The sequence below is a fragment of the Tiliqua scincoides genome, chromosome 2 (assembly GCF_035046505.1).
Source record: "Tiliqua scincoides isolate rTilSci1 chromosome 2, rTilSci1.hap2, whole genome shotgun sequence".
Lineage (NCBI taxonomy): Eukaryota > Metazoa > Chordata > Lepidosauria > Squamata > Scincidae > Tiliqua > Tiliqua scincoides.
The window spans coordinates 76,338,905-76,349,997 of NC_089822.1; the positions used below are offsets into that span (position 1 = coordinate 76,338,905).

The following is an 11,093-nucleotide window of genomic DNA, read 5'->3' on the forward strand; positions in this document are numbered from 1 at the left end:
AATTCAAGATTGAACAGTAGTTCTCTAATACAGTGGGCTGCAGGGAGGGTTCCCTCCTCTCCCCAAGGGAGCAAATCACTGCCTGATACAAGCAAGTTTGTATCACCTTGTAGGGTCCCTGCCCTGGAGGGGCCTGGAGCGGGCTTGTCCCACCCCCAGGGAGGCCTCAGATTGGCTGAAGGGGGAAGGGGTTCCAGCACCCTTGTCCTCCTCCCTAGCAGAGCTGCCAGACCTGGCCTAAGAGCAGGAGCTGTTTACCTCACCACTCCATGCTTCACACTGACTGCCTCTCATCCCTGGCCTCCCTGTTTTATGGAGCAAGCCTGCCCCCTTTGGCCCCTCCCCTTCCTCCAGGTGGGGCAGAAAAGGCCCTTCCTGGTCCTGACTTGTTTCCTGTAGTGTTCCTTGTTTGCCCTACCAGCCCCCTCTGGCTGGTTGGGGAGAACCAACCTGCTTTGCCCCCTTCAAGGGTAGGGAAGTCTCCCCACCTTGGCCATGGGGTGCCTGCTCCAGTGTAAGTCCGGGGTCAGGGCATCTGGGAGGGGTTTAACACACCTCTTCAGTTAAACAAATTTACTACCCCACCCCATCCACTTGGCCAGTACTTCCCCCCAGCACATTATAAGACACACTGAGCATGAGTTAAACAGGTATATAGATTGGCTCACACTCAAAGGATCTTGGCACATCCAAGGTGAGAGGAATATACAGCTTGATGAAAGTGATGACGAAGTATGCAGTAGCTGTGAAGAAGTGCAATTCCATGCTTGGGATAATTAAAAAAGGAGAATAAAATAACCAATATTGTTTTGGCATTGTGCGAATTGATGGTAAGGCCATATCTGCAATATTGTGTCCAGTTCTGGTCATCACATCTTAAAAAGGATATAGTAGAACTGGAAAAGGAGCAGATGAGAGAGACCAAAATTATTAGCGGGCTGGTGGACTTCCCTTATGAGGAAAGGTTACAGAGTTCAAGGCTCTTTGGTCCCCCTGAGGGGGGACATGATTGAGACATACAATATTAAGCAGGGAATGGGCAGAGTGGATAGAGGGATGCTCTTTTCTCTCTCATATAACACCAGAACCAGGGGACATCCATTAAAATTGAGTGTCGGGTTAGAACAGAAGAAACAAAACATTTCTTTACACAGTGTGTAATTAAGCAGCAACTGTTACCCTGCACATGCCCGATCTCGTCTAATCTCGGAAGCTAAGCAGGGTCAGGCCTGGTTAGTACTTGGATGGGAGACCGCTTGGGAATACCAGGTGCTGTAGGCTTATACCATAGTCTTTCAAGACTGAAGGTTGCCAACCAAATTAATCTGTGGGACTTCTCGATGTAGGATATGGTTACGGTGCCTTTAAAAAGGGATTAGACAGATTTATGGAGGAAAAGTCTATCACAAGTTGCAAGCCATGATTAGTATATACAACCTCTGGGTTTTAGTGGCAGCCTACCTCTGAATGTCAGATGCAGAAAAGTGGCAACAGAATACAGGTATCTTGTTGTCTTCAGTACTCCCTGAGGCAACTGGTGGGCCACAATGAGATACAAGAAGCTGCACTTGATGAGCCCTTGGCTGATCCAGCAAGGCTCTTTTGTGCTGCCTCTGTAATAGAAATATACATTTCCTCCACTTTCAAGAATGATGGAGGCAATATCTGGAATGCATGATGGCAGGGACTCAGGATCTGACTAGAAAGGGCATGTGATAGAGAAGATTTAATAGCAAAGCCTGACATGCCAAGCTGGCAATTAGATCTTTAATTTGAGAGTTCTGGTAAGAAAGAAATGAATTAAAATTAAGACTGGCATTTCTGCACTCCAGCTGCTGCCATTGTTGGGGGTATTACAACTGAACCACTTTCATATATACACAGCTATAATATGAAAAAAAAAATCAAATGTTCCTTCCCACATATTAATCATCATTTGTCTTCTGTGGTGTATGTATGTATGTATGAAATGTGATGTGATGTGATGTGATTGTTTTTCTACTTCAATAATGTATCTTTTAACATCTTCAACCCTAAAACTCTTATAATTTTCCGTATGCTTTTCTAGATTATGTAGCACTACTGGTTCCTCAAAAATAGCTGTTATGGAAATGTTCTCATTGGCTGATTGCTAAGAGAAATTTTTCACATGGATTACACAATGACTTCTAGATAAAACACATCCAACACAGGATGGAAAAATTCTTCTCTATAAAAGGTGAACAATGCATACTTTAGACATTTTTCACTTATAACATGATGTCCTTTATGCTTATCTTTCAAGTACTTTATTAAAAGCCCATTTCAGCAGATGATACTATGACTTAAATCTTTTTCAATAATAGGGTATAAGTATTTCCATCCTTAATGATTTGTAATGCATCTGGGTGGAAAATTGCCTATCGTTCTCAGGGCAATGAAAATTCAAAGTTAAAATACTAGTCTTTTTTTTACTTTTAGAATCTCTTCTACTCCAATACTCACACAACTATGTTCATGGAATATTTGATGGAATACGTTTATTTGAAGGATTTAATAAAACTTTTAAGGGTGTGTCCAAAGTTTTTGGCAGGAGGGCCAAATTGTCTATCTGACACTGTGCCAGGGGAGGGGGGGCAGAGGGAAAAAAGAATTAATTTACATTTAAAATTTGAATAAATTTACATAAGTTTACATAAATGAATATATTAAATATGAACTTATATGAACAAATGAAGGTTTTGCAATAGCTCAAGGCCTATAAAAGACCTTGCACAAAGCAAGGCTGGCCTTTCCTTTGCTGCCACTACTGCATCATAGACGTGAAACAACAAGCAGTGGAGGGAGCCCTCATCCCGCAGCTCACGTGAGTGGTCAAACCGTCACCCTCACACTGAGAGCAGTTGCGTCAGGCAAGTGTGGGCTCCAACAAATCTCCAGAGGGCCAGAGGCTCATTGGAGACTGGGGGCTCCCTAAGGGCCACATTGAGAGGCCTCGAGGGCCACAAGTGGCCCCAGGGCCGGGGTTTGGTCACCCCTGTATTAGAAGATCAAAGAATACTTAAACTGGAGGGACATGATCTTGAATGGGGATGGCATGCATTTGTTTGGTATGGAAAAGCAAACAAATATAAGCGATTCAATAATCATATATTAAGGAAATCTTTATTATGGATCTGGGCTAAAATACAAAGAAAGATGTATACCAAAATCCGCCGATGGGTGGCGCCACTAGAAGCATGTACTCGGCCGAATTTACTAGAGACAACAAAAATGCTTAGATATGAAAGTTTATTGAAGAAAGATGGGCAATTAAAGACAAAAGAAGAACTGTTAAGAGAGGGTGTGGAGATGGATTGGTGGACTCGCTTACACACACACACACACACCGCAGACACTCACCTATAAGTCGACCCCACAGATAAGCTGATGACAAATTTTGAGCCAACAATCATGGAATTTTCTATGACCCTCGGATAAGTCGGGGGTTAAACTTAGGGGGGTGTCTGACTATAGTTTTGTCTGATTTTACCCGAGGCCAGATCCTGAAAAATAACCTACCAGTAATTGTTACCTAAGAACTGTAGTGTCTAATTTATTTTAAAAAAAACAGTAAAAGATCATAAGATACATTTTTATTCTTTTTTAAATTCTGGTCTTCACCACCTTTTTGTAAATACTATCAGAGTAAGTGCACTGTAAACAACATACCAGTGGTTCCCAACCTGGTACTCATGTACTCCCAGGGACACAAGTGGCAGCGTAGGATCCACCTCGGAGGCTTCTGCCTGCCTCCACGCGTCAGCGCATCTGAATGCACCAATGCAGCTCCCACCCACGGAAGCACAGACGTGACTTATGGCATGTTTGCGACACTCCAGGGCCTCCTATGCCAGCATAACTGCCAGTGAGGATTGCACCCTTAGATACTTAACTTACACGTTTTCCAAAATTTCAGACAAAAACCTTTTGGAGTCAATTTGGAGTGTGGTGAAGTGTCAGTCTTATATTGGGAAAATGCTCATTCAAAACTGCACTCTATCAGGAGATTAATGGGTTGCCATTGTGCCTGTCATTCTCAGCCTACTTCACAGGGTTGTGGTGAGCATAAAATGAAATGTAGAAGCCATGTTTGTTGCTCTGAATTCCTTTAAGGAGTCGCAAGCTAAAGATCTAAAATAATAATGTATGATCTTAAATTAGCTAAGTATGCACTGACTAGCCTGCAATACGCCTTCAAGAACAAAGCATTAAATAGCAGAAATACAGAATTGCAAGCCAGAAAAACGGAACACACGCTAGTTTTATGAAAAAAAGAAACCAATTCAGAACAGAGCAAACCATGTCATCCGTGTATAGTTCGCAATTCATTAATGATTATGGCTTAGAAAAGGAGATTTGCTCCTAAGTAAGTCTGCGTAAGACTACAGTTCATATCACTAAGACTTACTTCTGAGTAAACGCATTTAGAGTGCTGTCCTATTCTGGTGATGTGGTGCCAAAATGGCTACCACTGTATTCTACAGGGGGCAATTGCCCCCATTCTGTCTTCCCCCTCCTGACACTTTACCTCTGTCAGTGACATCTTCATACTACTCTGGAGTGTGCAGGAAGGCTCCAGTCTTCCTGCTGGCAGTTCAGCAGCACGCAGTTTTGCCTGCAGCCCAAGTGCCTTTTATGACTAGTGCGGACTACTTTACAGTAGTCAGTGTCAATGGAAAAGGCCACCAACATCACCTGGCCCAGGTATGATTGGGCCATTAGTATTGCATTGTCAGAAAAGCAAATGAGTTGGAGAACAAACATGAGGGACATCCCTCAGGGATGTCAGGGAACAGACATCCATCAAGACATGAGGGATGCAAACATCATCACGCTGTACAAGAACAAAGGTGACAGGGGTGACTGCAACAACTACCGTGGCATCTCTCTCCTTAGCGTTGTAGGAAAGTTGTTTGCCTGAGTTGCGCTGAAGAGGCTCCAGGTACTTGCAGAGAGCGTTTATCCAGAATCACAGTGCGGATTCCGAGCCAACAGGTCCACCACTGATATGGTATTCTCCCTTAGACAACTGCAGGAGAAATGCAGGGAACGACAACAGCCACTCTTTATAGCCTTCATAGATCTCACGAAGGCTTTTGACCTGGTCAGCAGGGATGGCCTCTTCAAGATTCTCCCCAAGATTGGATGTCCACCCAGGCTCCTCAGCATCATCAGATCCTTCCACAAGGACATGAAGGGCACTGTTGTCTTTGATGGCTCCACATCAGACCCCTTTGACATCCGAAGTGGCGTGAAGCAGGGCTGTGTTCTTGCACCAACCTTGTTTGGGATCTTCTTCGCTGTCCTGCTGAAGCAGGCCTTTGGAACTACAACAGAAGGCATCTATCTCCGGACCAGATCAGATGGAAAGCTCTTCAACCTCTTCAGACTGAGAGCAAAGTCCAAAGTCCAGCTGAAATGTCTGCGTGACTTCCTCTTTGCCGACGATGCAGCTATCACTACCCACTCTGCCAAAGATCTCCAGCAGCTCATGGATCGTTTTAGCAAGGCCTGCCAAGATTTTGGACTGACAATCAGCCTGAAGAAAACACAGGTCATGGTTCAGGATGTGGACTCACCTCCCTGCATTACAATCTCTGAGCATGAACTGGAGATTGTCCATGACTTTGTGTACCTTGGCTCAACAATCTCCAACACTCTTTCTCTCGATACCGAGCTAAACAAATGCCTCGGTAAAGACAGTTACCACGTTTTCCAGACTCACAAAGAGAGTCTGGTCCAACAAGAAGCTGACGGAACATACCAAGATCCAGGTCTACAGAGCTTGCATCCTGAGTACACTTCTGTACTGCAGCGAGTCATGGACTCTTCACTCACAACAGGAGAGGAAACTGAATGCTTTCCACATGCGCTGCCTCCGATGTATTCTCGGCATCACCTGGCAGGACAAAGTTCCAAACAACACAGTCCTGGAACGTGCTGGAATCCCTAGCATGTATGCACTACTGAAACAGAGACGCCTGCATTGGCTCAGTCATGTCGTGAGAATGGATGATGGCCGGATCCCAAAGGATCTCCTCTATGGAGAACTCGTGCAAGGAAAGCGCCCTACAGGTAGACCACAGCTGCGATACAAGGACATCTGCAAGAGGGATCTGAAGGCCTTAGGAGTGGACCTCAACAGGTGGGAAACCCTGGCCTTTGAGCGGCCCGCTTGGAGGCAGGCTGTGCAACATGGCCTTTCCCAGTTTGAAGAGACACTTGGCCAACAGTCTGAGGCTAAGAGGCAAAGAAGGAAGGCCCATAGCCAGGGAGATAGACCAGGGACAGACTGCACTTGCTCCCAGTGTGGAAGGGATTGTCACTCCCGAATCGGCCTTTTCAGCCACACTAGACGCTGTTCCAGAACCACCTTTCAGAGCGCAATACCATAGTCTTTCGAGACTGAAGGTTGCCAACTACTGGAGAACAGACTAAGAACAGAGAAGTATGCACCAGAGTCTGTGCACAGGAGAGTTAATCAGAAAGGTCTGATAGGAAAAGCAGATGGTACAATGTAGTTCCTTACGGTACCATGTATTTAAGTATTTGGACACTAAAATATTGAAGGTTTTCATTCTCAGCCTACTTCACAGGGTTGTGGTGAGCATAAAATGAAATGTAGAAGCCATGTTTGTTGCTCTGAATTCCTTTAAGGAGTCGCAAGCTAAAGATCTAAAATAATAATGTATGATCTTAAATTAGCTAAGTATGCACTGACTAGCCTGCAATACGCCTTCAAGAACAAAGCATTAAATAGCAGAAATACAGAATTGCAAGCCAGAAAAACGGAACACACGCTAGTTTTATGAAAAAAAGAAACCAATTCAGAACAGAGCAAACCATGTCATCCGTGTATAGTTCGCAATTCATTAATGATTATGGCTTAGAAAAGGAGATTTGCTCCTAAGTAAGTCTGCGTAAGACTACAGTTCATATCACTAAGACTTACTTCTGAGTAAACGCATTTAGAGTGCTGTCCTATTCTGGTGATGTGGTGCCAAAATGGCTACCACTGTATTCTACAGGGGGCAATTGCCCCCATTCTGTCTTCCCCCTCCTGACACTTTACCTCTGTCAGTGACATCTTCATACTACTCTGGAGTGTGCAGGAAGGCTCCAGTCTTCCTGCTGGCAGTTCAGCAGCACGCAGTTTTGCCTGCAGCCCAAGTGCCTTTTATGACTAGTGCGGACTACTTTACAGTAGTCAGTGTCAATGGAAAAGGCCACCAACATCACCTGGCCCAGGTATGATTGGGCCATTAGTATTGCATTGTCAGAAAAGCAAATGAGTTGGAGAACAAACATGAGGGACATCCCTCAGGGATGTCAGGGAACAGACATCCATCAAGACATGAGGGATGCAAACATCATCACGCTGTACAAGAACAAAGGTGACAGGGGTGACTGCAACAACTACCGTGGCATCTCTCTCCTTAGCGTTGTAGGAAAGTTGTTTGCCTGAGTTGCGCTGAAGAGGCTCCAGGTACTTGCAGAGAGCGTTTATCCAGAATCACAGTGCGGATTCCGAGCCAACAGGTCCACCACTGATATGGTATTCTCCCTTAGACAACTGCAGGAGAAATGCAGGGAACGACAACAGCCACTCTTTATAGCCTTCATAGATCTCACGAAGGCTTTTGACCTGGTCAGCAGGGATGGCCTCTTCAAGATTCTCCCCAAGATTGGATGTCCACCCAGGCTCCTCAGCATCATCAGATCCTTCCACAAGGACATGAAGGGCACTGTTGTCTTTGATGGCTCCACATCAGACCCCTTTGACATCCGAAGTGGCGTGAAGCAGGGCTGTGTTCTTGCACCAACCTTGTTTGGGATCTTCTTCGCTGTCCTGCTGAAGCAGGCCTTTGGAACTACAACAGAAGGCATCTATCTCCGGACCAGATCAGATGGAAAGCTCTTCAACCTCTTCAGACTGAGAGCAAAGTCCAAAGTCCAGCTGAAATGTCTGCGTGACTTCCTCTTTGCCGACGATGCAGCTATCACTACCCACTCTGCCAAAGATCTCCAGCAGCTCATGGATCGTTTTAGCAAGGCCTGCCAAGATTTTGGACTGACAATCAGCCTGAAGAAAACACAGGTCATGGTTCAGGATGTGGACTCACCTCCCTGCATTACAATCTCTGAGCATGAACTGGAGATTGTCCATGACTTTGTGTACCTTGGCTCAACAATCTCCAACACTCTTTCTCTCGATACCGAGCTAAACAAATGCCTCGGTAAAGACAGTTACCACGTTTTCCAGACTCACAAAGAGAGTCTGGTCCAACAAGAAGCTGACGGAACATACCAAGATCCAGGTCTACAGAGCTTGCATCCTGAGTACACTTCTGTACTGCAGCGAGTCATGGACTCTTCACTCACAACAGGAGAGGAAACTGAATGCTTTCCACATGCGCTGCCTCCGATGTATTCTCGGCATCACCTGGCAGGACAAAGTTCCAAACAACACAGTCCTGGAACGTGCTGGAATCCCTAGCATGTATGCACTACTGAAACAGAGACGCCTGCATTGGCTCAGTCATGTCGTGAGAATGGATGATGGCCGGATCCCAAAGGATCTCCTCTATGGAGAACTCGTGCAAGGAAAGCGCCCTACAGGTAGACCACAGCTGCGATACAAGGACATCTGCAAGAGGGATCTGAAGGCCTTAGGAGTGGACCTCAACAGGTGGGAAACCCTGGCCTTTGAGCGGCCCGCTTGGAGGCAGGCTGTGCAACATGGCCTTTCCCAGTTTGAAGAGACACTTGGCCAACAGTCTGAGGCTAAGAGGCAAAGAAGGAAGGCCCATAGCCAGGGAGATAGACCAGGGACAGACTGCACTTGCTCCCAGTGTGGAAGGGATTGTCACTCCCGAATCGGCCTTTTCAGCCACACTAGACGCTGTTCCAGAACCACCTTTCAGAGCGCAATACCATAGTCTTTCGAGACTGAAGGTTGCCAACTACTGGAGAACAGACTAAGAACAGAGAAGTATGCACCAGAGTCTGTGCACAGGAGAGTTAATCAGAAAGGTCTGATAGGAAAAGCAGATGGTACAATGTAGTTCCTTACGGTACCATGTATTTAAGTATTTGGACACTAAAATATTGAAGGTTTTGTATATGTCTGCACAGGCATTTCCACCCCACTCCCTTCAAAACAATTAAATTTTGTTTATGCTCAATAGCCCACACGTGCTTCACAGTTTGTCTACCCAGGAGTCTTTATGCTTCCTGAACACGAACAACACAGTGATTCATAACCAGCACATTTATTTTTGAGCAACAGTTGTAGAAAGTCTGAGTTTGATTGCCAGGAGATCTGTCAATATCTGAAACAAAGGATTTCAGCATGATTATAGCATCTCCATGGAAGATGAAGGTAACAAGAACCAGTTTATACAAATAACGCAAATGATCTTTAAGGCCCTGCTAGAGTGCATCAAAAAGTTGGGAGAAAAAGCAGCTGTGAACTCATAACTACTATTACTATTATTAACAGTATTTATATACTGTTTTTCAACTCAAAGTTCACAGTTTACAGAGAAAAATCAAATAACTTATGGATCCCTGTCTCAAAAGGGCTCACAATCACAATCTACTAAGTCACATAGTGGCACTGAAAAAGAAAATTTATTTGTGCTCCTTCCGGAATGCTTTTAAATATTGTTAATTTTAAATACTTTTAATGGAAAGACTAACAAAAATCTGGTGTCTGGATTATCTGGTGTGCTCCCTGGGGCATTTGGTGGGCCGCTGTGAGATACAGGAAGCTGGGCTAGATGGGCCTATGGCCTGATCCAGTGGGGCTGTTCTTATGTTCTTATGTTCTTAAAAAGCAATTATCTTCTTTTGTTCCTCCATTAAACTGACAACATCTTTGCACAAAAAACCACACAGCGGTATCATTTTGAATAGTCAGATTCAAATTTCCTTTTTGGGGGGTGGTGTGGGTGAGGATAGATGAATTGTAAAGGGTATAAAGTAGAAAAAGCAACAAAATATTTAAATCAAAGAGTGCTCCCTAGAGTAGACTGAATAAATAGTTTTCCCATTTGATGCAGCATAAATTTACGAATGCAGAAATTATTCAGCTCTTGTCCCACATCGGCACCAGTCTCTCTAGGAAACCACTTCACTAAAAGGACATGGAGGAAGGCAAGGGAGTATTTTCTATTAACATTTTATTTCCAGGTTCATTTCTTACATTCCAAAATCTATTACGAAGTTAAGCACCACAAGCCTGTTCTATAGATACAATGCTATGCTTCCATTCAACACAGTACAATCAAAACTCAGAATATTATGCTGTATGCAGCCTTTTTACAAACTCTTCTGTGCTGAAGGCTGAATGTTCCCCTTCTCTCCAACTTTTATCGCACAGTGCAGGAGAGACAGGCTAGAAATAGTAATTTGGAGTAAGTTGTCAAGCAGCTTGGAGTCAGGTTTGTTTGTAGTGAGTAGTCCAAAAACAACATATAGATAAATGAGTTTGGATTACTCAAAAGTCAAATCTACATAGGCCCCCTGGTCCATAATCAATGCTTTTTCACACTAATGGCTCCATCAGAAATCCAGAAGGGCGCAAGGACTGGGTCATCAATTATGGTCACATGTTGTGGATGAAATCTTGGTACTTTTCTATAATAATAATAATAATAATAATAATAATAATAATAATACTTTCCTGCTTCTCCTTTTCTTTCCCTTGGTCTTCCTCCTCTCCCCATGCCTTCCCATTATTGCAACCCCCCCTGCAGTTTCTCAGCCCCTATTTCCCCTGGATTTTCCCTACTTTCTGCTCTTCCTCAATTTGTACCATTACACATTCATTTTTAAAGAATTTCTTACCTCTTTCTCTTTTCTTATACTGTATAAGTTATACATAGAAACTATTGTGAAAGATTGCTGTAACTACTGTATTGCATTTTCTTTTTGAGCCCCTTCCTAATTATTGTTCTTATCCCCACAACAAAATCTTTCTGTTGTTGCACCCTTAATCTTGCCTCCCTCCTGGTTGGCAACCTTCAGTCTCGAAAGACTATGGTATAAGCCTACAGCACCCGGTATTC

At 44.2% G+C, this 11,093-nt stretch overlaps 1 pseudogene; it reads left to right on the forward strand.

Annotated features, from left to right (window-relative positions):
- Window positions 1-1,161: 1,161 nt before the first annotated feature.
- On the forward strand, window positions 1,162-1,281 carry LOC136642330 (5S ribosomal RNA; annotated as a pseudogene).
- The last annotated feature ends 9,812 nt before the right edge of the window (window positions 1,282-11,093 follow it).